The following is a 7,447-nucleotide window of genomic DNA, read 5'->3' as shown; positions in this document are numbered from 1 at the left end:
CCGGCGCACCCCAAGGCGAGATACTAGGTCTAATAAATCCCTTATCAAGCAAATCTTGCAGCTACTCCTTCAATTATTTCAACTCAGGCAGGGCCATATGGTATGGCGGAATAAAAATGGGTTGAGTGCCCGGAACAAAATCAATACAGAAGTCAATATCCCTGTCGGGTGGCATCCTCGGCAGGTCTGCAGGAAATACCTCTGGAAACTCCGGAACCACTGGTATAGAATCCATGGAAGGAACTTCTGTACTAGAATCACGAACATAAGCCAAACACCCCTTCTCAACCATATGTCGAGCCTTCATATAAGAGATAAGCCTTCTCTTAGAATGACCAGGAGTCCCTCTCCACTCTAATTGAGGCAACCCCGGCAAGGCTAAGGTCATTGTCTTGGCATGATAGTCCAATAGATCATGATAAGGTGACGACCAATCCATCCTCAAAATGACATCAAAATCGACCATATCAAGAAGTAGGAGATCTACGCTAGTCTCGAGACCCCTAATAATAACCATATACGAATGACACGGTCTACAATAATAGAATCCTCCACCGGTATAGACACATACATGGTAGCACTCAAAGAATTGCGAGGCACAACTAAATATGAAGCAAAGTAAGATGACACATAGGAGTATGTAGACCCTGGATCAAATAGAACTAAAGCATTTTTACTACAAACTGAAACAGTACCTGTGATAACAACATCGGATGACTCAGCCTCAAGCCTAGCTAGGAAAGCATAACATCAGGGATGGGCCCCACCACTCTGAACCATATCCCTGGGACGGCCTCCCACTGGCTGACCTCCACCTCTAATGGCCTAACCCCTATATTTGGCTCCCTGAACCCTATCACTAGTTGGCTGAGTGGGCGGTGCCAGAATCATGGCACAAGAACCCTACTGCTGTGACTGAACACCCATTAATCTCAGACAGGTCCTTCGGATATGCCCATACTCACCACACTCGAAACATCTATCCTGATATTGCGGTTGTGGAAACTGAGACTGACCCTGATGGGCCAACTAACCACGATAATAACTTTGAAGAGGAGGTGCTCTGATAGGAGTTGGTAGTGCACTATAAGTTGGCTTCCCTGAAGGAGGTGCATAAGGACCACGACTCCCTGAAGCTCCATAGGATGTCTGAAGTGCTGAATGAAACGACCTAGGAGAATGGTCGTTACGAAAAGTACCTCGACCTCCAAATGAATCCCCACTGAATCCACCGAAGTGACGCGGCCTCTTGTCAGACCCCTGACCACTTCCCTGAGCTAGAACTATCTCAACTCCTCTGGCCACATTGGTTGCATCCTAGAAAGAAATCTCACTCCCTGTCTCCTTATCCATCTACAATCTGATAGGCTGAGCAAGTCCCTCAATAAACCTCCTCACCCTCTCTCTCTCTCGGTAGGAAGTATAAGAAGAGCATGACGGGCAAAAACAACAAATCTACTCTTGTATAGAGTGACAGTCATAGAAACCTGCTGAAAGCGCTCGAACTACCTTCGATAGTCCTCTTTCTGAGTGATAGGAAGATACTTCTCCAGAAATATCTGAGAGAACTGGTCCCAAGTAAGAGCCGGCGACCCAACTGGTATGGCCAAACAAAAATCCCTTCACCATTTATTGGCGGAACCTGACAGATGAAAGGCAACAAAGTCGACCCTATTGGTCTCCACTATCCCCATGTTTCGTAATACCTCGTGACAACTGTCTAGATAGTCGTGGGTATCCTCTGAAGATGTACTGCTATAGTGAGTGGTAAAAAGCATGGTAAACCTATCCAATCTCCATAAATCCTCATAAGACTTAGCTAATCCATCGTCGGTCTATGCTACAGCACCCAGCGGAACTAGCCCAACTGGCTGAGCTGCTGGAGTCTGAAACTGGGGAGCCATCTAGTTCGGAGTGTGAGTAGCAGGAGTCTAGGCTCCTCCCCCAGCCTAAGAGACGGTTGGTGCTATAGGAAATGTGTTGGCCTGAGCAACACTCTCTATAAGGCCCACTAGACTAACCAAAGCATCCTGAAGTACCGGGGTAGCGATGAACCCCTCTAGAACCTGAGCTAGCCTGCTGGAATGTTCTGGGCTGGAACCTCTTCATCAAACTTTACCTGAGGCTCCACCGCTGGTGCTGCTGCTCGAGCTCTTGGCTGAGCCCTGCCCCTGCCTTAGCCTCTAGCACGGCCTCGGCCTCTCGTAGGAGCTGCCACTAGGGTCTCTAACTGCTGCTCAACTGAAGAAGTGGTACGTGTTCTCGCCATCTGCGAAGGAACAAGAGTAAAGAGTTCAATTAGCATTGAGAGATCAAATTGCACGACAGAGAAGAATAGAAGTGAAATTGGTCCTAAACTCTGTAGCTTCTGGTGGATAAGCACAGACGTCTCCGTACTGATACCTCAGACTCTACTAAGTTTGTACATGAATTGTGAGACCTAGGCAACCTAGTGCTCAGATACCAACTTGTCACAACCCGGAATTTCCACCATCGGGACCGTGATGGAGCCCAACATCGTACTCGCTAGGCAGGCTAACGTTAGAGTTCTATTAACATTTTTCCTTTACATATCATAGATTAAAATTTAACAAACTAAATCAAGTAGAAGTAAATGCGGAACTACGTAAATAACCTTTTGTCTATATACTATTAATAGTACCATAGCTATTACTACTACTACTACCCAGAATCTGGTGTCACAATCCACGAACATACTATGAATTACTACAAATATCGGTCTGAAAGAAATTATATCTATTTTGAAACGAAAGAAAAATAGAAATGTAGAAATGTAGAAGGTGACGCCAGGGCCTGCGGATGCCAACATGACTACTTAGGTCTCAAAACTGTGAACCTGCAACCAATCTCTCAATCAATCACTGCCTGCTCTAAAATTTGCACTGAAAGTGCAGAGTGCAATATCAGTACAACCGACCCCATGTACTAGTAAGTGCCGAGCCTAACCTCGACGAGGCAGTGACGAGGCTACGGCGGGGCAATTACAATATAATCTGCATATAGTATGTAATAAAGCGAAAAGAAGTACGGGACAAAATGAAATGGTAACTTGCAACAAAAAAATGAATACAAAACTCAAATATCTTGTTAGTACCCAGTTATAACCAACTATTAAGTGAACTACAAAACTACAGAATAACTTCACAGTAGAGGAAGGATACATAAATAATAAACTGATGAGGCGCCCATCCCGATCCCACCATATAATCAGTAACAATATGAACATTCACCCTTATTACTCCATATCACTCCACCCTTATTCCTCCTGTTGCAGCGTGCAACCCGATTCCACCGTACAATAGCAATTCACCCTTATTACTCCTCAATATATCACCATTATTCCTCCTGTTGCGGCGCACAACCCGATCCCACCATATAATAACATTTCACCCTTATTCCTCCTCAATATATCACCCATATTCATCCTTTTGCGGCGTGCAACCCGATCCTACCATATCAATACCAATCACACAATAAGAACAGAAATTTCACAATTTGGCTCAAAACTCCCCATGGTATTCGACCTCAACTAAAACAAACGGAAAGCGGTAAAATTATGAAACTTCACTCGAATTATACTACTCATCGAAACCAATCCAAAGTATACTAATAAACACTGATAGCCAGCTTAAACCAATAAAATGAATCAATGAAACCACGTAATATCCAATACTTTTAACAACGAAAATAATATCCAACAAGTAGCAACTAATCATGAAAATATCAGTAAAACTGGTAGCAGTAGGGAACAATATATTAAGAATGGGAAGGGAACAGTCAAAATAGATAAGGCAGTGCATAGGTATTCATCACCTCACCTATACACCACACACATTAAATTTCACATAGCAATTAAGTCGGGGATCCCTAATCCCTCGAGTCAAAGTTAGACAAAATATTTACCTCAATCCAACGGCCAACTCAAAGCTCAATTATCATTTTTCCTCTTGTTTTCACCTCTGAATCACTCGTATCTATTCATAATTAACTTAATAACATAAAGTGTCGCTAAAGAAATCAATTCAAATGCATAATTATAAATTTCCCAATATTTCCCCCAAAAAGTCAAAACAATGACCCGGGCCTGCTTGGTCAAAACACGAGGTTTGGACCAAAACTCATTTACACATTCACTCCCGAGCCCGAATACATAATTAGTATTGGAATCCGACCTCAATTTGAGGTCTCAATCCCCAAATTTCAAAATTTCTAATTTCTACCCAGAAATCCCCAATTCCGCCATGAAAACCTTAGATTCTAGGTTAAAATCTTGTAAAAAGAGGTAAAAGATTGAAAGAAACTAGTTAACAATCACTTACTTATGATTTGGGGAAGAAAGTGTTTGAAAAATTACCTCTTGTGTTTTAGGTTTTGAAAAATTGGAGAATGGATGAAAAATCCCGTCCAAAATCATATTTGACCCATTGCAGGTATCGCATTTGCAATCAGGGGTCTGCAAATGCGAACCCTGCAAATGCAAACTTTGCCTCGCAAATGCGAAGACCGACCTGGACCTGCTAATATCGCAAATGCGAACAATTGTTCGCAAATGCGGCCAATATTGATCGCAATTGCGATCTTGAGCTTCACAATTGCGAAGGTTCCCTCCCAGCCTCATTGCTCGCAAATGCGAACTTTCTTAATCGCATTTGCGAGCCAAACTTCGCAAATGCGAAGTCTACAGATCTAAAGCATACTAGCAAAATTTCCTAAGTTCAAATCACTCGGTAGCCTATCCGAAACTCACCCGAGCCCTCGGGGCTCCAAACCAAACATGCACACAAGTCTTAAAATATCATACAAACTTGTCCTGCAATCAAATCGCCAGAATAACTCCTAGAAGTACGAATTTAGCACCAAATTGCATGAAAGTTTCAAAAAAGTTTTAAAACTTCTATTTTCTCAACCGAAGGTCCGAGTTACGTCAAATCAGTCTCGTTTCTCACCAAATTTCACAGATAGGATATAAATATCATAACGTACCTGTACCGGGCTCCGGAACCAAAATACAGATCTGATACTAACTAGATCAAATATCACCAAAATTCTTTAAACCATTATACTTTTAGTCTTACAATTTTCATCAAAAATTCATTTCTCAGGCTAGAGACCTCAGAATTCGATTTCGGGCATACGCCCATGTCCCATATTTTATTACGGACCCATCGGGACCGTCAAAATACGGGTCTGGTTCTGTTTACTCAAAACATTGACCGAAGTCAACAAAAATCAACTTTTTAGGCCAAAAATTATTATTTCATCAATTTTCCACATAAAGGCTTTCCGGAAATATGCCCAGACTGACACGTAAATAGAGGAGGAATAAAATAAGGTTTTGAAGGCCTCGGAACATGAAATCGAGTTCTAAAACTTAAGATGACCATTTGGGTCATCACAAGAGTATTCTAATAGTTGCAGTCGTTTGCTCTCTACTCGACCTCGGCACTGGTCTCTCCCTTTGAGCAACTCCTCGCCACTGGTCCGTGCTTGGTTTCGACCTCGGCCTCAGCTTGTCCGTCTGCATTCGCTAAACTAGACCTAATTTTAACCCATACAATACTGAGTTGTGAGCTTAATCGAAAAGAGTAGCAAAATGAATAATGATGAATTTGGGTGATTCAAATTTGTTTTCGTAATATTGTCAGTCGTTTCATCATAAATTACTCATTAGAAAAGAACAAACAAGAAAAGATCCTAGGAGATGGTTGACTCCCCCACGACGCTGAACACCAAACTACCTTCCAATTATTTTTTTGGGCCTTAGGGTGTGTTTGGTATGACGGAAAATATTTTGCGAAAAATATTTTTCCATTTTCCACTGTTTGGTTGCACAAAATAGTTTGAAAAATATTTTCCTAGAAATCACATTTTCCTAAAATTAGAGGAAAATGACTTCCCTATAAAAAGTTACGAAAATATTTTTCAAAAACTCCACTTACCCTCACATCTAACCCCAACACCCGCCCCCTTCTCTCCCTATCCAACCTCTCCCGCCCCGTCTCTCCAAAAAGCTTTTTTTTTCAAATTTCAATTTTTTTCCCGTCACCACCCACCCTGCTATCCCCCCCCCCCGGCAATAAAAAATATTTTTTTTTACTTTTTTTCTATTTTTTTCGTTTTTCTGCACTCCCTCGCCCCTGCCCACCCCCCTCCCCGCAGAAAAATTATTTTTTTTTTTACTTTTTTTTGTATTTTCAAATTTTTATTTTTTCGTTTTTCCGCACCCCCACCCCACCACGCACACAAAAAAAAATTTGTTATTTCAAATTTCTGCACCCCTGGGGCGGAATATTTTTTATTTATATTTTAAGGTTTTGTTTTTTTCATCTTTCGATTTACAGGTTCGAAATTTTACTTGTTCCACAATTATGAGTTTGAAGGTTTATGTGTTTGAAAGTTTACGGGTAACTAGAAATTATAAAGTTTACAGGTTCGAAAGTTCGCAGTTTCGAAAGTTTAGCGGTTTGGAAGTTTATGAAATTTGTGGGTTCGGAAGGTTGTTGGTTCGAAAGTTTATGGCTTCATGTTTATTGTATCTAAATTATTTATGAATACTCTTGAGAAGTTATTTTCCTTAATTTGCATACCAAACACTGAAAAATGAGTAAGATTACTACTTGTTTTCCAAGAAAATATTTTCCACGGAAAACATTTTCTGGCATACCAAACACACACTTAGTATCTTATCAATTATACTCACTACTATTCGGTTAAAATAAAATAATAATTGGAAAATTCTAAAGGATGCTTAGTAAATCTTACTGTGATATACGTGGCCTACTTTTGGCTATAGATCATAAGCCTGGTTGGCTTCTCTATGGTCTTTCATTGGTCACTTGTTGGATATTTTGTGTCTGTTCATTAAAGGCCTTGCTGGCCAATCATATTCCATACAATGACCATCTTATTTTCTTATAAATAAGCTAGAAAATATTCATATCATACACACCAAAGTTTGAGACAAACGTCTCTTGCCTTTCCTTTATTTCATTATAGAGTTTTGTAAGAGAGTTGAGTGTTGGGAAATACTTGTGAACCTTTTTTGGAGTGATCTTGTGAGGTTATTTTCTTAGGATATTTGGGATTAATTAGAGTATTTACTTTAATTTTGTACTCTCTTTTGTACTCTTATTATTATAGTGAAATTGTTCCTCTCCGCTTATGGACGTAGGTCACACTGACCTAACCACGCTAAATTGGTACCTTCTTTATATGCTTTAACTACCATTATTATCAACTCGAATTGTCTTTGTTATTGTCATCATAACATTGTTTGGTTAAATTTCGCACTATCCGGATTTTCGGTCCTAACGAATTGATATTAAAGCCGGATCTAACCAGGTTAGTTTCAATAGCCAAAATAACTTTAGCAAAGACCTATGTTGAAAAATTTGACCGAAGTGCAAACTTCGAAATGTAACAATCA

The sequence above is a fragment of the Nicotiana tabacum genome, chromosome 3 (genome assembly GCF_000715075.1).
Source record: "Nicotiana tabacum cultivar K326 chromosome 3, ASM71507v2, whole genome shotgun sequence".
NCBI classification, from domain to species: Eukaryota; Viridiplantae; Streptophyta; class Magnoliopsida; order Solanales; family Solanaceae; genus Nicotiana; species Nicotiana tabacum.
This window is presented reverse-complemented; position numbering follows the sequence as displayed.